Raw genomic sequence first — 20,532 nt, 5'->3', positions numbered from 1 at the left:
CACTTGATGTTCTTTCAGTTTGCCTTATCTTAAACACCAAAAAAGACTTTCTAAACGTCAGACTTACACGCAATAGCTTTTTTGTGAGAGCATTAAACTGAAGATCTAAAGGTCCTGGGTTCGATCCCAGGATTCGGCATGTTGTGAGAGCAATAGACTGAAGACCTTAAAATCCCTAGTACGATCGTGGGTTTCCACATGTTTGGGTGTTTGCAGTTTGTTACTGAGTAGCAATTCAGCAAAAAGAAATTTAGCAGCTGGAACTTTCATTTTCAGGTTTCGCCCTCTAGGACACTTTATGTTCTTTCAGTTTGCCTTATCTTAAACACCAAAAAAGACTTTCCAAATGTCAGACGTAGCTGCAATAGCTCATTTGGGAGAGCATTAGACTGAAGATCTATAAGTCCCTGGTTCGATCCCGGGTTTCGGCATGTTTAGTAGCTGTATTTTTGTTACAGAATAGCAATTTACCAGAAGAATCTTTCATTATAAGGTGTTGCTCTTCAAGAACACTTGATGCTCTTTTTTTCCCAACCTAAAACCCCAAATACGACTTCACATCTGTCACAATTAGCTGAAATAGCTCAGTTGGGAGAGCGTTAGACTGAAGATCTAAAGGTTCCTGGTTCGATCCCGGGTTTCGGCATATTTAGTTGCTGTTTTTTTTGTTACAGAATAGCAATTTAGCAGCAGAAACTGCCGTGTTCAGGTTCTGGTCTTCAAGAACATTTCATGTTATTACAGTTTGCATTATTATTAGCCCCAATAAAAGAATTTCTTATTAGTAGAGCTTGGCGAAATAGCTCAGTTGTGACAACATTAGACTGAAGATCTAAGGGTGTCTTGTTCAATCCTGGGGTTTAGCATGGTTGGGTGTTTGCTTTTGCTACTGAATAGCAATTTAGCAGCAAAAACTGTTGTGTTCAGGTTTTGATCTTGAAAAGCATTTTATGTTATTTCAGTTTGCAAAATCTTTAGCTCCTAAAAAAAGACATTCTTATCAGTATAGCTTGCCAAAATAGCTCAGTTGTGAGAGCAATAGACTGAAGACCTTAAAATCCCTAGTACGATCGTGGGTTTCCACATGTTTGGGTGTTTGCAGTTTGTTACTGAGTAGCAATTCAGCAAAAAGAAATTTAGCAGCAGAAACTTTCATTTTCAGGTTTCGCCCTCTAGGACACTTGATGTTCTTTCAGTTTGCCTTATCTTAAACACCAAAAAAGACTTTCTAAACGTCAGACTTACACGCAATAGCTCTTTTGTGAGAGCATTAAACTGAAGATCTAAAGGTCCTGGGTTCGATCCCAGGATTCGGCATGTTTAGTTGCTGTATTTTTGTTACAGAATAGCAATTTACCAGCAGAATCTTTCATTATCAGGTGTTGTTCATCAAGAACACTTAATGCTCTTTTTTTCCCCAGCCTAAAACCCCAAATACGGCTTGATATCTTTCACAATTAGCCGAAATAGCTCAGTTGGGAGAGCGTTAGACTGAAGATCTAAAGGTCCCTGGTTCGATCCCGGGTTTCTGCATATTTAGTTGCTGTTTTTTTGTTACAGAATAGCAATTTAGCAGCAGAAACTGCCGTGTTCAGGTTCTGGTCTTCAAGATCATTTCATGTTATTACAGTTTGCATTATTTATTAGCCCCAATAAAATAATTTCTTATTAGTAGAGCTTGGCGAAATAGCTCAGTTGTGACAACATTAGACTGAAGATCTAAGGGTGTCTTGTTCAATCCTGGGGTTTAGCATGGTTGGGTGTTTGCTTTTGCTACTGAATAGCAATTTAGCAGCAAAAACTGTTGTTTTCAGTTTTTGATCTTGAAAAACATTTTATGTTATTTCAGTTTGCAAAATCTTTAGCTCCAAAAAAAGACATTCTTATCAGTATAGCTTGCCAAAATAGCTCAGTTGTGAGAGCAATAGACTGAAGACCTTAAAATCCCTAGTACGATCGTGGGTTTCCACATGTTTGGGTGTTTGCATTTTGTTACTGAGTAGCAATTCAGCAAAAAGAAATTTAGCAGCAGAAACGTTTATTTGCAGGTTTCGCCCTCTAGGACACTTGATGTTCTTTCAGTTTGCCTTATCTTAAACACCAAAAAAGACTTTCCAGATGTCAGACGTAGCTGCAATAGCTCATTTGGGAGAGCATTAGACTGAAGATCTATAAATCCCTGGTTCGATCCCGGGTTTCGGCATGTTTAGTAGCTGTATTTTTGTTACAGAATAGCAATTTACCAGCAGAATCTTTCATTATAAGGTGTTGCTCTTCAAGAACAGTTGATGCTCTTTTTTCCCCAACCTAAAACCCCAAATACGACTTCACATCTGTCACAATTAGCCGAAATAGCTCAGTTGGGAGAGCGTTAGACTGAAGATCTAAAGGTCCCTGGTTCGATCCCGGGTTTCGGCATATTTAGTTGCTGTTTTTTTTGTTACAGAATAGCAATTTAGCAGCAGAAACTGCCGTGTTCAGGTTCTGGTCTTCAAGAACATTTCATGTTATTACAGTTTGCATTATTATTAGCCCCAATAAAAGAATTTCTTATTAGTAGAGCTTGGCGAAATAGCTCAGTTGTGACAACATTATACTGAAGATCTAAGGGTGTCTTGTTCAATCCTGGGGTTTAGCATGGTTGGGTGTTTGCTTTTGCTACTGAATAGCAATTTAGCAGCAAAAACTGTTGTGTTCAGGTTTTGATCTTGAAAAGCATTTTATGTTATTTCAGTTTGCAAAATCTTTAGCTCCTAAAAAAAGACATTCTTATCAGTATAGCTTGCCAAAATAGCTCAGTTGTGAGAGCAATAGACTGAAGACCTTAAAATCCCTAGTACGATCGTGGGTTTCCACATGTTTGGGTGTTTGCAGTTTGTTACTGAGTAGCAATTCAGCAAAAAGAAATTTAGCAGCAGAAACTTTCATTTTCAGGTTTCGCCCTCTAGGACACTTGATGTTCTTTCAGTTTGCCTTATCTTAAACACCAAAAAAGACTTTCTAAACGTCAGACTTACACGCAATAGCTCTTTTGTGAGAGCATTAAACTGAAGATCTAAAGGTCCTGGGTTCGATCCCAGAATTCGTCATGTTTAGTTGCTGTATTTTTGTTACAGAATAGCAATTTACCAGCAGAATCTTTCATTATCAGGTGTTGTTCATCAAGAACACTTAATGCTCTTTTTTTTCCCAGCCTAAAACCCCAAATACGGCTTGACATCTTTCATAATTAGCCGAAATAGCTCAGTTGGGAGAGCGTTAGACTGAAGATCTAAAGGTCCCTGGTTCAATCCCGGGTTTCAGCATATTTAGTTGCTGTTTTTTTGTTACAGAATAGCAATTTAGCAGCAGAAACTGCCGTGTTCAGGTTCTGGTCTTCAAGATCATTTCATGTTATTACAGTTTGCATTATTATTAGCCCCAATAAAAGAATTTCTTATTAGTAGAGCATGGCGAAATAGCTCAGTTGTGAGAACATTAGACTGAAGATCTAAGGGTGTCTTGTTCAATCCTGGGGTTTAGCATGGTTGGGTGTTTGCTTTTGCTACTGAATAGCAATTTAGCAGCAAAAACTGTTGTGTTCAGGTTTTGATCTTGAAAAGCATTTTATGTTATTTCAGTTTGCAAAATCTTTAGCTCCTAAAAAAAGACATTCTTATCAGTATAGCTTGCCAAAATAGCTCAGTTGTGAGAGCAATAGACTGAAGACCTTAAAATCCCTAGTACAATCGTGGGTTTCCACATGTTTAGGTGTTTGCAGTTTGTTACTGAGTAGCAATTCAGCAAAAAGAAATTTAGCAGCAGAAACTTTCATTTTCAGGTTTCGCCCTCTAGGACACTTGATGTTCTTTCAGTTTGCCTTATCTTAAACACCAAAAAAGACTTTCTAAACGTCAGATTTACACGCAATATCTCTTTTGTGAGAGCATTAAACTGAAGATCTAAAGGTCCTGGGTTCGATCCCAGGATTCGGCATGTTTAGTTGCTGTATTTTTGTTACAGAATAGCAATTTACCAGCAGAATCTTTCATTATCAGGTGTTGTTCATCAAGAACACTTAATGCTCTTTTTTTTCCCCAGCCTAAAACCCCAAATACGGCTTAACATCTTTCACAATTAGCCGAAATAGCTCAGTTGGGAGAGCGTTAGACTGAAGATCTAAAGGTCCCTGGTTCGATCCCTGGTTTCAGCATATTTAGTTGTTGTTTTTTTGTTACAGAATAGCAATTTAGCAGCAGAAACTGCCGTGTTCAGGTTCTGGTCTTCAAGATCATTTCATGTTATTACAGTTTGCATTATTATTAGCCCCAATAAAAGAATTTCTTATTAGTAGAGCTTGGCGAAATAGCTCAGTTGTGAGAACATTAGACTGAAGATCTAAGGGTGTCTTGTTCAATCCTGGGGTTTAGCATGGTTGGGTGTTTGCTTTTGCTACTGAATAGCAATTTAGCAGCAAAAACTGTTGTTTTCAGTTTTTGATCTTGAAAAACATTTTATGTTATTTCAGTTTGCAAAATCTTTAGCTCCAAAAAAAGACATTCTTATCAGTATAGCTTGCCAAAATAGCTCAGTTGTGAGAGCAATAGACTGAAGACCTTAAAATCCCTAGTACGATCGTGGGTTTCCACATGTTTGGGTGTTTGCAGTTTGTTACTGAGTAGCAATTCAGCAAAAAGAAATTTAGCAGCAGGAACTTTCATTTTCAGGTTTCGCCCTCTAGGACACTTGATGTTCTTTCAGTTTGCCTTATCTTAAACACCAAAAAAGACTTTCTAAACGTCAGATTTACACGCAATATCTCTTTTGTGAGAGCATTAAACTGAAGATCTAAAGGTCCTGGGTTCGATCCCAGGATTCGGCATGTTTAGTTGCTGTATTTTTGTTACAGAATAGCAATTTACCAGCAGAATCTTTCATTATCAGGTGTTGTTCATCAAGAACACTTAATGCTCTTTTTTTCCCCTGCCTAAAACCCCAAATACGGCTTGACATCTTTCACAATTAGCCGAAATAGCTCAGTTGGGAGAGCGTTAGACTGAAGATCTAAAGGTCCCTGGTTCAAGCCCGGGTTTCGGCATATTTAGTTGCTGTTTTTTTGTTACAGAATAGCAATTTAGCAGCAGAAACTGCCATGTTCAGGTTCTGGTCTTCAGGATCATTTCATGTTATTACAGTTTGCATTATTATTAGCCCCAATAAAATAATTTCTTATTAGTAGAGCTTGGCGAAATAGCTCAGTTGTGACAACATTAGACTGAAGATCTAAGGGTGTCTTGTTCAATCCTGGGGTTTAGCATGGTTGGGTGTTTGCTTTTGCTACTGAATAGCAATTTAGCAGCAAAAACTGTTGTGTTCAGGTTTTGATCTTGAAAAGCATTTTATGTTATTTCAGTTTGCAAAATCTTTAGCTCCTAAAAAAAGACATTCTTATCAGTATAGCTTGCCAAAATAGCTCAGTTGTGTTTTGTTATTAGCCCCAATAAAATAATTTCTTATTAGTAGAGCTTGGCGAAATAGCTCAGTTGTGACAACATTAGACTGAAGATCTAAGGGTGTCTTGTTCAATCCTGGGGTTTAGCATGGTTGGGTGTTTGCTTTTGCTACTGAATAGCAATTTAGCAGCAAAAACTGTTGTGTTCAAGTTTTGATCTTGAAAAGCATTTTATGTTATTTCAGTTTGCAAAATCTTTAGCTCCTAAAAAAAGACATTCTTATCAGTATAGCTTGCCAAAATAGCTCAGTTGTGAGAGCAATAGACTGAAGACCTTAAAATCCCTAGTACGATCGTGGGTTTCCACATGTTTGGGTGTTTGCAGTTTGTTACTGAGTAGCAATTCAGCAAAAAGAAATTTAGCAGCAGAAACTTTCATTTTCAGGTTTCGCCCTCTAGGACACTTGATGTTCTTTCAGTTTGCCTTATCTTAAACACCAAAAAAGACTTTCTAAACGTCAGACTTACACGCAATAGCTCTTTTGTGAGAACATTAAACTGAAGATCTAAAGGTCCTGGGTTCGATCCCAGGATTCGGCATGTTGTGAGAGCAATAGACTGAAGACCTTAAAATCCCTAGTACGATCGTGGGTTTCCACATGTTTGGGTGTTTGCAGTTTGTTACTGAGTAGCAATTCAGCAAAAAGAAATTTAGCAGCAGGAACTTTCATTTTCAGGTTTCGCCCTCTAGGACACTTGATGTTCTTTCAGTTTGCCTTATCTTAAACACCAAAAAAGACTTTCTAAACGTCAGACTTACACGCAATATCTCTTTTGTGAGAGCATTAAACTGAAGAACTAAAGGTCCTGGGTTCGATCCCAGGATTCGGCATGTTTAGTTGCAGTATTTTTGTTACAGAATAGCAATTTACCAGCAGAATCTTTCATTATCAGGTGTTGTTCATCAAGAACACTTAATGCTCTTTTTTTTCCCTGCCTAAAACCCCAAATACGGCTTGACATCTTTCACAATTAGCCGAAATAGCTCAGTTGGGAGAGCGTTAGACTGAAGATCTAAAGGTCCCTGGTTCGATCCTGGGTTTTGGCATATTTAGTTGCTGTTTTTTTGTTACAGAATAGCAATTTAGCAGCAGAAACTGCCGTGTTCAGGTTCTGGTCTTCAAGATCATTTCATGTTATTACAGTTTGCATTATTATTAGCCCCAATAAAATAATTTCTTATTAGTAGAGCTTGGCGAAATAGCTCAGTTGTGACAACATTAGACTGAAGATCTAAGGGTGTCTTGTTCAATCCTGGGGTTTAGCATGGTTGGGTGTTTGCTTTTGCTACTGAATAGCAATTTAGCAGCAAAAACTGTTGTGTTCAGGTTTTGATCTTGAAAAGCATTTTATGTTATTTCAGTTTGCAAAATCTTTAGCTCCTAAAAAAAGACATTCTTATCAGTATAGCTTGCCAAAATAGCTCAGTTGTGAGAGCAATAGACTGAAGACCTTAAAATCCCTAGTACGATCGTGGGTTTCCACATGTTTGGGTGTTTGCAGTTTGTTACTGAGTAGCAATTCAGCAAAAAGAAATTTAGCAGCAGGAACCTTCATTTTCAGGTTTCGCCCTCTAGGACACTTGATGTTCTTTCAGTTTGCCTTATCTTAAACACCAAAAAAGACTTTCCAAATGTCAGATGTAGCTGCAATAGCTCATTTGGGAGAGCATTAGACTGAAGATCTATAAGTCCCTGGTTCGATCCCGGGTTTCGGCATGTTTAGTAGCTGTATTTTTGTTACAGAATAGCAATTTACCAGAAGAATCTTTCATTATAAGGTGTTGCTCTTCAAGAACACTTGATGCTCTTTTTTTCCCAACCTAAAACCCCAAATACGACTTCACATCTGTCACAATTAGCCGAAATAGCTCAGTTGGGAGAGCGTTAGACTGAAGATCTAAAGGTCCCTGGTTCGATCCCGGGTTTCGGCATATTTAGTTGCTGTTTTTTTTGTTACAGAATAGCAATTTAGCAGCAGAAACTGCCGTGTTCAGGTTCTGGTCTTCAAGAACATTTCATGTTATTACAGTTTGCATTATTATTAGCCCCAATAAAATAATTTCTTATTAGTAGAGCTTGGCGAAATAGCTCAGTTGTGACAACATTAGACTGAAGATCTAAGGGTGTCTTGTTCAATCCTGGGGTTTAGCATGGTTGGGTGTTTGCTTTTGCTACTGAATAGCAATTTAGCAGCAAAAACTGTTGTGTTCAGGTTTTGATCTTGAAAAGCATTTTATGTTATTTCAGTTTGCAAAATCTTTAGCTCCTAAAAAAAGACATTCTTATCAGTATAGCTTGCCAAAATAGCTCAGTTGTGAGAGCAATAGACTGAAGACCTTAAAATCCCTAGTGCGATCGTGGGTTTCCACATGTTTGGGTGTTTGCAGTTTGTTACTGAGTAGCAATTCAGCAAAAAGAAATTTAGCAGCAGAAACTTTCATTTTCAGGTTTCGCCCTCTAGGACACTTGATGTTCTTTCAGTTTGCCTTATCTTAAACACCAAAAAAGACTTTCTAAACATCAGACTTACACGCAATAGCTCTTTTGTGAGAGCATTAAACTGAAGATCTAAAGGTCCTGGGTTCGATCCCAGGATTTGGCATGTTTAGTTGCTGTATTTTTGTTACAGAATAGCAATTTACCAGCAGAATCTTTCATTATCAGGTGTTGTTCATCAAGAACACTTAATGCTCTTTTTTTTCCCAGCCTAAAACCCCAAATACGGCTTGACATCTTTCACAATTAGCCGAAATAGCTCAGTTGGGAGAGCGTTAGACTGAAGATCTAAAGGTCCCTGGTTCGATCCCGGGTTTCTGCATATTTAGTTGCTGTTTTTTTGTTACAGAATAGCAATTGAGCAGCAGAAACTGCCGTGTTCAGGTTCTGGTCTTCAAGATCATTTCATGTTATTACAGTTTGCATTATTATTAGCCCCAATAAAAGAATTTCTTATTAGTAGAGCTTGGCGAAATAGCTCAGTTGTGACAACATTAGACTGAAGATCTAAGGGTGTCTTGTTCAATCCTGGGGTTTAGCATGGTTGGGTGTTTGCTTTTGCTACTGAATAGCAATTTAGCAGCAAAAACTGTTGTTTTCAGTTTTTGATCTTGAAAAACATTTTATGTTATTTCAGTTTGCAAAATCTTTAGCTCCAAAAAAAGACATTCTTATCAGTATAGCTTGCCAAAATAGCTCAGTTGTGAGAGCAATAGACTGAAGACCTTAAAATCCCTAGTACGATTGTGGGTTTCCACATGTTTGGGTGTTTGCATTTTGTTACTGAGTAGCAATTCAGCAAAAAGAAATTTAGCAGCAGAAACGTTTATTTTCAGGTTTCGCCCTCTAGGACACTTGATGTTCTTTCAGTTTGCCTTATCTTAAACACCAAAAAAGACTTTCTAAATGTCAGACGTAGCTGCAATAGCTCATTTGGGAGAGCATTAGACTGAAGTTCTATAAGTCACTGGTTCGATCCCGGGTTTCGGCATGTTTAGTAGCTGTATTTTTGTTACAGAATAGCAATTTACCAGCAGAATCTTTCATTATCAGGTGTTGTTCATCAAGAACACTTAATGCTCTTTTTTTTTCCAGCCTAAAACCCCAAATACGGCTTAATATCTTTCACAATTAGCCGTAATAGCTCAGTTGGGAGAGCGTTAGACTGAAGATCTAAAGGTCCCTGGTTCGATCCCGGGTTTCGGCATATTTTAGTTGCTGTTTTTTTGTTACAGAATAGCAATTTAGCAGCAGAAACTGCCGTGTTCAGGTTCTGGTCTTCAAGATCATTTCATGTTATTACAGTTTGCATTATTATTAGCCCCAATAAAAGAATTTCTTATTAGTAGAGCTTGGCGAAATAGCTCAGTTGTGACAACATTAGACTGAAGATCTAAGGGTGTCTTGTTCAATCCTGGGGTTTAGCATGGTTGGGTGTTTGCTTTTGCTACTGAATAGCAATTTAGCAGCAAAAACTGTTGTGTTCAGGTTTTGATCTTGAAAAGCATTTTATGTTATTTCAGTTTGCAAAATCTTTAGCTCCTAAAAAAAGACATTCTTATCAGTATAGCTTGCCAAAATAGCTCAGTTGTGTTTTGTTATAAGCCCCAATAAAATAATTTCTTATTAGTAGAGCTTGGCGAAATAGCTCAGTTGTGACAACATTAGACTGAAGATCTAAGGGTGTCTTGTTCAATCCTGGGGTTTAGCATGGTTGGGTGTTTGCTTTTGCTACTGAATAGCAATTTAGCAGCAAAAACTGTTGTGTTCAAGTTTTGATCTTGAAAAGCATTTTATGTTATTTCAGTTTGCAAAATCTTTAGCTCCTAAAAAAAGACATTCTTATCAGTATAGCTTGCCAAAATAGCTCAGTTGTGAGAGCAATAGACTGAAGACCTTAAAATCCCTAGTACGATCGTGGGTTTCCACATGTTTGGGTGTTTGCAGTTTGTTACTGAGTAGCAATTCAGCAAAAAGAAATTTAGCAGCAGAAACTTTCATTTTCAGGTTTCGCCCTCTAGGACACTTGATGTTCTTTCAGTTTGCCTTATCTTAAACACCAAAAAAGACTTTCTAAACGTCAGACTTACACGCAATAGCTCTTTTGTGAGAACATTAAACTGAAGATCTAAAGGTCCTGGGTTCGATCCCAGGATTCGGCATGTTGTGAGAGCAATAGACTGAAGACCTTAAAATCCCTAGTACGATCGTGGGTTTCCACATGTTTGGGTGTTTGCAGTTTGTTACTGAGTAGCAATTCAGCAAAAAGAAATTTAGCAGCAGAAACGTTTAGTTTCAGGTTTCGCCCTCTAGGACACTTGATGTTCTTTCAGTTTGCCTTATCTTAAACACCAAAAAAAACTTTCCCAATGTCAGACGTAGCTGCAATAGCTCATTTGGGAGAGCATTAGACTGAAGATCTATAAGTCCCTGGTTCGATCCCGGGTTTTGGCATGTTTAGTAGCTGTATTTTTGTTACAGAATAGCAATTTACCAGCAGAATCTTTCATTATAAGGTATTGCTCTTCAAGAACACTTGATGCTCTTTTTGACCCAACCTAAAACCCCAAATACGACTTCACATCTGTCACAATTAGCCGAAATAGCTCAGTTGGGAGAGCGTTAGACTGAAGATCTAAAGGTCCCTGGTTCGATCCCGGGTTTCGGCATATTTAGTTGCTGGTTTTTTTTGTTACAGAATAGCAATTTAGCAGCAGAAACTGCCGTGTTCAGGTTCTGGTCTTCAAGAACATTTCATGTTATTACAGTTTGCATTATTATTAGCCCCAATAAAAGAATTTCTTATTAGTAGAGCTTGGCAAAACAGCTCAGTTGTGACAACATTAGACTGAAGATCTAAGGGTGTCTTGTTCAATCCTGGGGTTTAGCATGGTTGGGTGTTTGCTTTTGCTACTGAATAGCAATTTAGCAGCAAAAACTGTTGTGTTCAGGTTTTGATCTTGAAAAGCATTTTATGTTATTTCAGTTTGCAAAATCTTTAGCTCCTAAAAAAAGACATTCTTATCAGTATAGCTTGCCAAAATAGCTCAGTTGTGAGAGCAATAGACTGAAGACCTTAAAATCCCTAGTACGATCGTGGGTTTCCACATGTTTGGGTGTTTGCAGTTTGTTACTGAGTAGCAATTCAGCAAAAAGAAATTTAGCAGCAGGAACTTTCATTTTCAGGTTTCGCCCTCTAGGACACTTGATGTTCTTTCAGTTTGCCTTATCTTAAACACCAAAAAAGACTTTCTAAACGTCAGACTTACACGCAATAGCTTTTTTGTGAGAGCATTAAACTGAAGATCTAAAGGTCCTGGGTTCGATCCCAGGATTCGGCATGTTGTGAGAGCAATAGACTGAAGACCTTAAAATCCCTAGTACGATCGTGGGTTTCCACATGTTTGGGTGTTTGCAGTTTGTTACTGAGTAGCAATTCAGCAAAAAGAAATTTAGCAGCTGGAACTTTCATTTTCAGGTTTCGCCCTCTAGGACACTTTATGTTCTTTCAGTTTGCCTTATCTTAAACACCAAAAAAGACTTTCCAAATGTCAGACGTAGCTGCAATAGCTCATTTGGGAGAGCATTAGACTGAAGATCTATAAGTCCCTGGTTCGATCCCGGGTTTCGGCATGTTTAGTAGCTGTATTTTTGTTACAGAATAGCAATTTACCAGAAGAATCTTTCATTATAAGGTGTTGCTCTTCAAGAACACTTGATGCTCTTTTTTTCCCAACCTAAAACCCCAAATACGACTTCACATCTGTCACAATTAGCTGAAATAGCTCAGTTGGGAGAGCGTTAGACTGAAGATCTAAAGGTCCCTGGTTCGATCCCGGGTTTCGGCATATTTAGTTGCTGTTTTTTTTGTTACAGAATAGCAATTTAGCAGCAGAAACTGCCGTGTTCAGGTTCTGGTCTTCAAGAACATTTCATGTTATTACAGTTTGCATTATTATTAGCCCCAATAAAAGAATTTCTTATTAGTAGAGCTTGGCGAAATAGCTCAGTTGTGACAACATTAGACTGAAGATCTAAGGGTGTCTTGTTCAATCCTGGGGTTTAGCATGGTTGGGTGTTTGCTTTTGCTACTGAATAGCAATTTAGCAGCAAAAACTGTTGTGTTCAGGTTTTGATCTTGAAAAGCATTTTATGTTATTTCAGTTTGCAAAATCTTTAGCTCCTAAAAAAAGACATTCTTATCAGTATAGCTTGCCAAAATAGCTCAGTTGTGAGAGCAATAGACTGAAGACCTTAAAATCCCTAGTACGATCGTGGGTTTCCACATGTTTGGGTGTTTGCAGTTTGTTACTGAGTAGCAATTCAGCAAAAAGAAATTTAGCAGCAGAAACTTTCATTTTCAGGTTTCGCCCTCTAGGACACTTGATGTTCTTTCAGTTTGCCTTATCTTAAACACCAAAAAAGACTTTCTAAACGTCAGACTTACACGCAATAGCTCTTTTGTGAGAGCATTAAACTGAAGATCTAAAGGTCCTGGGTTCGATCCCAGGATTCGGCATGTTTAGTTGCTGTATTTTTGTTACAGAATAGCAATTTACCAGCAGAATCTTTCATTATCAGGTGTTGTTCATCAAGAACACTTAATGCTCTTTTTTTCCCCAGCCTAAAACCCCAAATACGGCTTGATATCTTTCACAATTAGCCGAAATAGCTCAGTTGGGAGAGCGTTAGACTGAAGATCTAAAGGTCCCTGGTTCGATCCCGGGTTTCTGCATATTTAGTTGCTGTTTTTTTGTTACAGAATAGCAATTTAGCAGCAGAAACTGCCGTGTTCAGGTTCTGGTCTTCAAGATCATTTCATGTTATTACAGTTTGCATTATTTATTAGCCCCAATAAAATAATTTCTTATTAGTAGAGCTTGGCGAAATAGCTCAGTTGTGACAACATTAGACTGAAGATCTAAGGGTGTCTTGTTCAATCCTGGGGTTTAGCATGGTTGGGTGTTTGCTTTTGCTACTGAATAGCAATTTAGCAGCAAAAACTGTTGTTTTCAGTTTTTGATCTTGAAAAACATTTTATGTTATTTCAGTTTGCAAAATCTTTAGCTCCAAAAAAAGACATTCTTATCAGTATAGCTTGCCAAAATAGCTCAGTTGTGAGAGCAATAGACTGAAGACCTTAAAATCCCTAGTACGATCGTGGGTTTCCACATGTTTGGGTGTTTGCATTTTGTTACTGAGTAGCAATTCAGCAAAAAGAAATTTAGCAGCAGAAACGTTTATTTGCAGGTTTCGCCCTCTAGGACACTTGATGTTCTTTCAGTTTGCCTTATCTTAAACACCAAAAAAGACTTTCCAGATGTCAGACGTAGCTGCAATAGCTCATTTGGGAGAGCATTAGTCTGAAGATCTATAAATCCCTGGTTCGATCCCGGGTTTCGGCATGTTTAGTAGCTGTATTTTTGTTACAGAATAGCAATTTACCAGCAGAATCTTTCATTATAAGGTGTTGCTCTTCAAGAACAGTTGATGCTCTTTTTTCCCCAACCTAAAACCCCAAATACGACTTCACATCTGTCACAATTAGCCGAAATAGCTCAGTTGGGAGAGCGTTAGACTGAAGATCTAAAGGTCCCTGGTTCGATCCCGGGTTTCGGCATATTTAGTTGCTGTTTTTTTTGTTACAGAATAGCAATTTAGCAGCAGAAACTGCCGTGTTCAGGTTCTGGTCTTCAAGAACATTTCATGTTATTACAGTTTGCATTATTATTAGCCCCAATAAAAGAATTTCTTATTAGTAGAGCTTGGCGAAATAGCTCAGTTGTGACAACATTATACTGAAGATCTAAGGGTGTCTTGTTCAATCCTGGGGTTTAGCATGGTTGGGTGTTTGCTTTTGCTACTGAATAGCAATTTAGCAGCAAAAACTGTTGTGTTCAGGTTTTGATCTTGAAAAGCATTTTATGTTATTTCAGTTTGCAAAATCTTTAGCTCCTAAAAAAAGACATTCTTATCAGTATAGCTTGCCAAAATAGCTCAGTTGTGAGAGCAATAGACTGAAGACCTTAAAATCCCTAGTACGATCGTGGGTTTCCACATGTTTGGGTGTTTGCAGTTTGTTACTGAGTAGCAATTCAGCAAAAAGAAATTTAGCAGCAGAAACTTTCATTTTCAGGTTTCGCCCTCTAGGACACTTGATGTTCTTTCAGTTTGCCTTATCTTAAACACCAAAAAAGACTTTCTAAACGTCAGACTTACACGCAATAGCTCTTTTGTGAGAGCATTAAACTGAAGATCTAAAGGTCCTGGGTTCGATCCCAGAATTCGTCATGTTTAGTTGCTGTATTTTTGTTACAGAATAGCAATTTACCAGCAGAATCTTTCATTATCAGGTGTTGTTCATCAAGAACACTTAATGCTCTTTTTTTTCCCAGCCTAAAACCCCAAATACGGCTTGACATCTTTCATAATTAGCCGAAATAGCTCAGTTGGGAGAGCGTTAGACTGAAGATCTAAAGGTCCCTGGTTCAATCCCGGGTTTCAGCATATTTAGTTGCTGTTTTTTTGTTACAGAATAGCAATTTAGCAGCAGAAACTGCCGTGTTCAGGTTCTGGTCTTCAAGATCATTTCATGTTATTACAGTTTGCATTATTATTAGCCCCAATAAAAGAATTTCTTATTAGTAGAGCTTGGCGAAATAGCTCAGTTGTGAGAACATTAGACTGAAGATCTAAGGGTGTCTTGTTCAATCCTGGGGTTTAGCATGGTTGGGTGTTTGCTTTTGCTACTGAATAGCAATTTAGCAGCAAAAACTGTTGTTTTCAGTTTTTGATCTTGAAAAACATTTTATGTTATTTCAGTTTGCAAAATCTTTAGCTCCAAAAAAAGACATTCTTATCAGTATAGCTTGCCAAAATAGCTCAGTTGTGAGAGCAATAGACTGAAGACCTTAAAATCCCTAGTACGATCGTGGGTTTCCACATGTTTGGGTGTTTGCATTTTGTTACTGAGTAGCAATTCAGCAAAAAGAAATTTAGCAGCAGAAACGTTTATTTTCAGGTTTCGCCCTCTAGGACACTTGATGTTCTTTCAGTTTGCCTTATCTTAAACACCAAAAAAGACTTTCCAAATGTCAGACGTAGCTGCAATAGCTCATTTGGGAGAGCATTAGACTGAAGATCTATAAGTCCCTGGTTCAATCCCGGGTTTCGGCATGTTTAGTAGCTGTATTTTTGTTACAGAATAGCAATTTACCAGCAGAATCTTTCATTATAAGGTGTTGCTCTTCAAGAACACTTGATGCTCTTTTTTTCCCAACCTAAAACCCCAAATACGACTTCACATCTGTCACAATTAGCCAAAATATCTCAGTTGGGAGAGCGTTAGACTGAAGATCTAAAGGTCCCGGGTTTCGGCATATTTAGTTGCTGTTTTTTTTGTTACAGAATAGCAATTTAGCAGCAGAAACTGCCGTGTTCAGGTTCTGGTCTTCAAGAACATTTCATGTTATTACAGTTTGCATTATTATTAGCCCCAATAAAAGAATTTCTTATTAGTAGAGCTTGGCGAAATAGCTCAGTTGTGACAACATTAGACTGAAGATCTAAGGGTGTCTTGTTCAATCCTGGGGTTTAGCATGGTTGGGTGTTTGCTTTTGCTACTGAATAGCAATTTAGCAGCAAAAACTGTTGTGTTCAGGTTTTGATCTTGAAAAGCATTTTATGTTATTTCAGTTTGCAAAATCTTTAGCTCCTAAAAAAAGACATTCTTATCAGTATAGCTTGCCAAAATAGCTCAGTTGTGAGAGCAATAGACTGAAGACCTTAAAATCCCTAGTACGATCGTGGGTTTCCACATGTTTGGGTGTTTGCAGTTTGTTACTGAGTAGCAATTCAGCAAAAAGAAATTTAGCAGCAGAAACTTTCATTTTCAGGTTTCGCCCTCTAGGACACTTGATGTTCTTTCAGTTTGCCTTATCTTAAACACCAAAAAAGACTTTCTAAACGTCAGACTTACACGCAATAGCTCTTTTGTGAGAGCATTAAACTGAAGATCTAAAGGTCCTGGGTTCGATCCCAGGATTCGGCATGTTTAGTTGCTGTATTTTTGTTACAGAATAGCAATTTACCAGCAGAATCTTTCATTATCAGGTGTTGTTCATCAAGAACACTTAATGCTCTTTTTTTCCCCAGCCTAAAACCCCAAATACGGCTTGACATCTTTCACAATTAGCCGAAATAGCTCAATTGGGAGAGCGTTAGACTGAAGATCTAAAGGTCCCTGGTTCGATCCCGGGATTCGGCATATTTAGTTGCTGTTTTTTTGTTACAGAATAGCAATTTAGCAGCAGAAACTGCCGTGTTCAGGTTCTGGTCTTCAAGATCATTTCATGTTATTACAGTTTGCATTATTATTAGCCCCAATAAAAGAATTTCTTATTAGTAGAGCTTGGCGAAATAGCTCAGTTGTGACAACATTAGACTGAAGATCTAAGGGTGTCTTGTTCAATCCTGGGGTTTAGCATGGTTGGGTGTTTGCTTTTGCTACTGAATAGCAATTTAGCAGCAAAAACTGTTGTTTTCAGTTTTTGATCTTGAAAAACATTTTATGTTATTTCAGTTTGCAAAATCTTTAGCTCCAAAAAAAGACATTCTTATCAGTATAGCTTGCCAAAATAGCTCAGTTGTGAGAGCAATAGACTGAAGACCTTAAAATCCCTAGTACGATCGTGGGTTTCCACATGTTTGGGTGTTTGCATTTTGTTACTGAGTAGCAATTCAGCAAAAAGAAATTTAGCAGCAGAAACGTTTATTTTCAGGTTTCGCCCTCTAGGACACTTGATGTTCTTTCAGTTTGCCTTATCTTAAACACCAAAAAAGACTTTCCAAATGTCAGACGTAGCTGCAATAGCTCATTTGGGAGAGCATTAGACTGAAGATCTATAAGTCCCTGGTTCGATCCCGGGTTTCGGCATGTTTAGTAGCTGTATTTTTGTTACAGAATAGCAATTTACCAGCAGAATCTTTCATTATAAGGTGTTGCTCTTCAAGAACACTTGATGCTCTTTTTTTCCCAACCTAAAACCCCAAATACGACTTCACATTTGTCACAATTAGCCGAAATAGCTCAGTTGGGAGAGCGTTAGACTGAAGATCTAAAGGTCCCTGGTTCGATCCCGGGTTTAGGCATATTTAGTTGCTGTTTTTTTTGTTACAGAATAGCAATTTAGCAGCAGAAACTGCCGTGTTCAGGTTCTGGTCTTCAAGATCATTTCATGTTATTACAGTTTGCATTATTATTAGCCCCAATAAAATAATTTCTTATTAGTAGAGCTTGGCGAAATAGCTCAGTTGTGACAACATTAGACTGAAGATCTAATGGTGTCTTGTTCAATCCTGGGGTTTAGCATGGTTGGGTGTTTGCTTTTGCTTCTGAATAGCAATTTAGCAGCAAAAACTGTTGTGTTCAGGTTTTGATCTTGAAAAGCATTTTATGTTATTTCAGTTTGCAAAATCTTTAGCTCCTAAAAAAAGACATTCTTATCAGTATAGCTTGCCAAAATAGCTCAGTTGTGAGAGCAATAGACTGAAGACCTTAAAATCCCTAGTACGATCGTGGGTTTCCACATGTTTGGGTGTTTGCAGTTTGTTACTGAGTAGCAATTCAGCAAAAAGAAATTTAGCAGCAGAAACGTTTATTTTCAGGTTTCGCCCTCTAGGACACTTGATGTTCTTTCAGTTTGCCTTATCTTAAACACCAAAAAAGACTTTCCAAATGTCAGACGTAGCTGCAATAGCTCATTTGGGAGAGCATTAGACTGAAGATCTATAAGTCCCTGGTTCGATCCCGGGTTTCGGCATGTTTAGTAACTGTATTTTTGCTACAGAATAGCAATTTACCAGCAGAATCTTTCATTATAAGGTGTTGCTCTTCAAGAACACTTGATGCTCTTTTTTTCCCAACCTAAAACCCCAAATACGACTTCACATCTGTCACAATTAGCCGAAATAGCTCAGTTGGGAGAGCGTTAGATTGAAGATCTAAAGGTCCCTGGTTCGATCCCGGGTTTAGGCATATTTAGTTGCTGTTTTTTTTGTTACAGAATAGCAATTTAGCAGCAGAAACTGCCGTGTTCAGGTTCTGGTCTTCAAGATCATTTCATGTTATTACAGTTTGCATTATTATTAGCCCCAATAAAATAATTTCTTATTAGTAGAGCTTGGCGAAATAGCTCAGTTGTGACAACATTAGACTGAAGATCTAAGGGTGTCTTGTTCAATCCTGGGGTTTAGCATGGTTGGGTGTTTGCTTTTGCTACTGAATAGCAATTTAGCAGCAAAAACTGTTGTGTTCAGGTTTTGATCTTGAAAAACATTTTATGTTATTTCAGTTTGCAAAATCTTTAGCTCCTAAAAAAAGACATTCTTATCAGTATAGCTTGCCAAAATAGCTCAGTTGTGAGAGCAATAGACTGAAGACCTTAAAATCCCTAGTACGATCGTGGGTTTCCACATGTTTAGGTGTTTGCAGTTTGTTACTGAGTAGCAATTCAGCAAAAAGAAATTTAGCAGCAGAAACTTTCATTTTCAGGTTTCGCCCTCTAGGACACTTGATGTTCTTTCAGTTTGCCTTATCTTAAACACCAAAAAAGACTTTCTAAACGTCAGACTTACACGCAATAGCTCTTTTGTGAGAGCATTAAACTGAAGATCTAAAGGTCCTGGGTTCGATCCCAGGATTCGGCATGTTTAGTTGCTGTATTTTTGTTACAGAATAGCAATTTACCAGCAGAATCTTTCATTATCAGGTGTTGTTCATCAAGAACACTTAATGCTCTTTTTTTTCCCAGCCTAAAACCCCAAATACGGTTTGACATCTTTCACAATTAGCCGAAATAGCTCAGTTGGGAGAGCGTTAGACTGAAGATCTAAAGGTCCCTGGTTCGATCCTGGGTTTCGGCATGTTTAGTTGCTGTTTTTTTGTTACAGAATAGCAATTTAGCAGCAGAAACTGCCGTGTTCAGGTTCTGGTCTTCAAGATCATTTCATGTTATTACAGTTTGCATTATTATTAGCCCCAATAAAAGAATTTCTTATTAGTAGAGCTTGGCGAAATAGCTCAGTTGTGAGAACATTAGACTGAAGATCTAAGGGTGTCTTGTTCAATCCTGGGGTTTAGCATGGTTGGGTGTTTGCTTTTGCTACTGAATAGCAATTTAGCAGCAAAAACTGTTGTTTTCAGTTTTTGATCTTGAAAAACATTTTATGTTATTTCAGTTTGCAAAATCTTTAGCTCCAAAAAAAGACATTCTTATCAGTATAGCTTGCCAAAATAGCTCAGTTGTGAGAGCAATAGACTGAAGACCTTAAAATCCCTAGTACGATCGTGGGTTTCCACATGTTTGGGTGTTTGCATTTTGTTACTGAGTAGCAATTCAGCAAAAAGAAATTTAGCAGCAGAAACGTTTATTTTCAGGTTTCGTCCTCTAGGACACTTGATGTTCTTTCAGTTTGCCTTATCTTAAACACCAAAAAGACTTTCCAAATGTCAGACGTAGCTGCAATAGCTCATTTGGGAGAGCATTAGACTGAAGATCTATAAGTCCCTGGTTCGATCCCGGGTTTCGGCATGTTTAGTAGCTGTATTTTTGTTACAGAATAGCAATTTACCAGCAGAATCTTTCATTATAAGGTGTTGCTCTTCAAGAACACTTGATGCTCTTTTTTTCCCAACCTAAAACCCCAAATACGACATCACATCTGTCACAATTAGCCGAAATAGCTCAGTTGGGAGAGCGTTAGACTGAAGATTTAAAGGTCCCTGGTTCGATCCCGGGTTTCGGCATATTTAGTTGCTGTTTTTTTTTTGTTACAGAATAGCAATTTAGCAGCAGAAACTGCCGTGTTCAGGTTCTGGTCTTCAAGAACATTTCATGTTATTACAGTTTGCATTATTATTAGCCCCAATAAAAGAATTTCTTATTAGTAGAGCTTGGCGAAATAGTTCAGTTGTGACAACATTAGACTGAAGATCTAAAGGTGTCTTGTTCAATCCTGGGGTTTAGCATGGTTGGGTGTTTGCTTTTGGTACTGAATAGCAATTTAGCAGCAAAAACTGTTGTGTTCAGGTTTTGATCTTGAAAAGCATTTTATGTTATTTCAGTTTGCAAAATCTTTAGCTCCTAAAAAAAGACATTCTTATCAGTATAGCTTGCCAAAATAGCTCAGTTGTGAGAGCAATAGACTGAAGACCTTAAAATCCCTAGTACGATCGTGGGTTTCCACATGTTTGGGTGTTTGCAGTTTGTTACTGAGTAGCAATTCAGCAAAAAGAAATTTAGCAGCAGAAACTTTCATTTTCAGGTTTCGCCCTCTAGGACACTTGATGTTCTTTCAGTTTGCCTTATCTTAAACACCAAAAAAGACTTTCTAAACATCAGACTTACACGCAATATCTCTTTTGTGAGAGCATTAAACTGAAGATCTAAAGGTCCTGGGTTCGATCCCAGGATTCGGCATGTTTAGTTGCTGTATTTTTGTTACAGAATAGCAATTTACCAGCAGAATCTTTCATTATCAGGT

The 20,532-nt window shown here is 37.9% G+C and overlaps 26 non-coding genes across 26 annotated transcripts; all 26 read left to right on the top strand.

Annotated features, from left to right (window-relative positions):
• Positions 1–358: 358 nt before the first annotated feature.
• TRNAF-GAA (transfer RNA phenylalanine (anticodon GAA)) lies at positions 359–431 on the top strand. Its single transcript has one exon. It is a non-coding gene; the product is annotated as a tRNA-Phe (tRNA).
• A 142-nt stretch (positions 432–573) lies between these two features.
• Positions 574–646, top strand: TRNAF-GAA (transfer RNA phenylalanine (anticodon GAA)). Its single transcript has one exon. It is a non-coding gene; the product is annotated as a tRNA-Phe (tRNA).
• Positions 647–1,460: 814 nt separating this feature from the next.
• On the top strand, positions 1,461–1,533 carry TRNAF-GAA (transfer RNA phenylalanine (anticodon GAA)). Its single transcript has one exon. It is a non-coding gene; the product is annotated as a tRNA-Phe (tRNA).
• An 812-nt stretch (positions 1,534–2,345) lies between these two features.
• TRNAF-GAA (transfer RNA phenylalanine (anticodon GAA)) lies at positions 2,346–2,418 on the top strand. Its single transcript has one exon. It is a non-coding gene; the product is annotated as a tRNA-Phe (tRNA).
• Positions 2,419–3,232: 814 nt separating this feature from the next.
• On the top strand, positions 3,233–3,305 carry TRNAF-GAA (transfer RNA phenylalanine (anticodon GAA)). The gene has a single exon. It is a non-coding gene; the product is annotated as a tRNA-Phe (tRNA).
• Positions 3,306–4,119: 814 nt separating this feature from the next.
• Positions 4,120–4,192, top strand: TRNAF-GAA (transfer RNA phenylalanine (anticodon GAA)). The gene has a single exon. It is a non-coding gene; the product is annotated as a tRNA-Phe (tRNA).
• An 812-nt stretch (positions 4,193–5,004) lies between these two features.
• On the top strand, positions 5,005–5,077 carry TRNAF-GAA (transfer RNA phenylalanine (anticodon GAA)). Its single transcript has one exon. It is a non-coding gene; the product is annotated as a tRNA-Phe (tRNA).
• Positions 5,078–6,466: 1,389 nt separating this feature from the next.
• TRNAF-GAA (transfer RNA phenylalanine (anticodon GAA)) lies at positions 6,467–6,539 on the top strand. The gene has a single exon. It is a non-coding gene; the product is annotated as a tRNA-Phe (tRNA).
• A 597-nt stretch (positions 6,540–7,136) lies between these two features.
• Positions 7,137–7,209, top strand: TRNAF-GAA (transfer RNA phenylalanine (anticodon GAA)). Its single transcript has one exon. It is a non-coding gene; the product is annotated as a tRNA-Phe (tRNA).
• Positions 7,210–7,351: 142 nt separating this feature from the next.
• Positions 7,352–7,424, top strand: TRNAF-GAA (transfer RNA phenylalanine (anticodon GAA)). Its single transcript has one exon. It is a non-coding gene; the product is annotated as a tRNA-Phe (tRNA).
• An 814-nt stretch (positions 7,425–8,238) lies between these two features.
• Positions 8,239–8,311, top strand: TRNAF-GAA (transfer RNA phenylalanine (anticodon GAA)). Its single transcript has one exon. It is a non-coding gene; the product is annotated as a tRNA-Phe (tRNA).
• Positions 8,312–9,123: 812 nt separating this feature from the next.
• TRNAF-GAA (transfer RNA phenylalanine (anticodon GAA)) lies at positions 9,124–9,196 on the top strand. Its single transcript has one exon. It is a non-coding gene; the product is annotated as a tRNA-Phe (tRNA).
• A 1,389-nt stretch (positions 9,197–10,585) lies between these two features.
• Positions 10,586–10,658, top strand: TRNAF-GAA (transfer RNA phenylalanine (anticodon GAA)). The gene has a single exon. It is a non-coding gene; the product is annotated as a tRNA-Phe (tRNA).
• An 891-nt stretch (positions 10,659–11,549) lies between these two features.
• On the top strand, positions 11,550–11,622 carry TRNAF-GAA (transfer RNA phenylalanine (anticodon GAA)). The gene has a single exon. It is a non-coding gene; the product is annotated as a tRNA-Phe (tRNA).
• Positions 11,623–11,764: 142 nt separating this feature from the next.
• Positions 11,765–11,837, top strand: TRNAF-GAA (transfer RNA phenylalanine (anticodon GAA)). Its single transcript has one exon. It is a non-coding gene; the product is annotated as a tRNA-Phe (tRNA).
• Positions 11,838–12,651: 814 nt separating this feature from the next.
• Positions 12,652–12,724, top strand: TRNAF-GAA (transfer RNA phenylalanine (anticodon GAA)). The gene has a single exon. It is a non-coding gene; the product is annotated as a tRNA-Phe (tRNA).
• An 812-nt stretch (positions 12,725–13,536) lies between these two features.
• Positions 13,537–13,609, top strand: TRNAF-GAA (transfer RNA phenylalanine (anticodon GAA)). Its single transcript has one exon. It is a non-coding gene; the product is annotated as a tRNA-Phe (tRNA).
• Positions 13,610–14,423: 814 nt separating this feature from the next.
• Positions 14,424–14,496, top strand: TRNAF-GAA (transfer RNA phenylalanine (anticodon GAA)). The gene has a single exon. It is a non-coding gene; the product is annotated as a tRNA-Phe (tRNA).
• Positions 14,497–16,182: 1,686 nt separating this feature from the next.
• On the top strand, positions 16,183–16,255 carry TRNAF-GAA (transfer RNA phenylalanine (anticodon GAA)). The gene has a single exon. It is a non-coding gene; the product is annotated as a tRNA-Phe (tRNA).
• Positions 16,256–16,851: 596 nt separating this feature from the next.
• Positions 16,852–16,924, top strand: TRNAF-GAA (transfer RNA phenylalanine (anticodon GAA)). Its single transcript has one exon. It is a non-coding gene; the product is annotated as a tRNA-Phe (tRNA).
• Positions 16,925–17,066: 142 nt separating this feature from the next.
• On the top strand, positions 17,067–17,139 carry TRNAF-GAA (transfer RNA phenylalanine (anticodon GAA)). The gene has a single exon. It is a non-coding gene; the product is annotated as a tRNA-Phe (tRNA).
• A 598-nt stretch (positions 17,140–17,737) lies between these two features.
• TRNAF-GAA (transfer RNA phenylalanine (anticodon GAA)) lies at positions 17,738–17,810 on the top strand. The gene has a single exon. It is a non-coding gene; the product is annotated as a tRNA-Phe (tRNA).
• Positions 17,811–17,952: 142 nt separating this feature from the next.
• Positions 17,953–18,025, top strand: TRNAF-GAA (transfer RNA phenylalanine (anticodon GAA)). The gene has a single exon. It is a non-coding gene; the product is annotated as a tRNA-Phe (tRNA).
• An 814-nt stretch (positions 18,026–18,839) lies between these two features.
• On the top strand, positions 18,840–18,912 carry TRNAF-GAA (transfer RNA phenylalanine (anticodon GAA)). The gene has a single exon. It is a non-coding gene; the product is annotated as a tRNA-Phe (tRNA).
• A 595-nt stretch (positions 18,913–19,507) lies between these two features.
• On the top strand, positions 19,508–19,580 carry TRNAF-GAA (transfer RNA phenylalanine (anticodon GAA)). The gene has a single exon. It is a non-coding gene; the product is annotated as a tRNA-Phe (tRNA).
• Positions 19,581–19,722: 142 nt separating this feature from the next.
• On the top strand, positions 19,723–19,795 carry TRNAF-GAA (transfer RNA phenylalanine (anticodon GAA)). The gene has a single exon. It is a non-coding gene; the product is annotated as a tRNA-Phe (tRNA).
• Positions 19,796–20,532: the final 737 nt, after the last annotated feature.

The sequence above is a fragment of the Pseudophryne corroboree genome, unplaced genomic scaffold (genome assembly GCF_028390025.1).
Source record: "Pseudophryne corroboree isolate aPseCor3 unplaced genomic scaffold, aPseCor3.hap2 scaffold_1232, whole genome shotgun sequence".
NCBI classification, from domain to species: Eukaryota; Metazoa; Chordata; class Amphibia; order Anura; family Myobatrachidae; genus Pseudophryne; species Pseudophryne corroboree.
The sequence above is the reverse complement of the archived record's forward strand: the minus strand, read 5'-3'. Positions and strand labels throughout refer to the sequence as shown.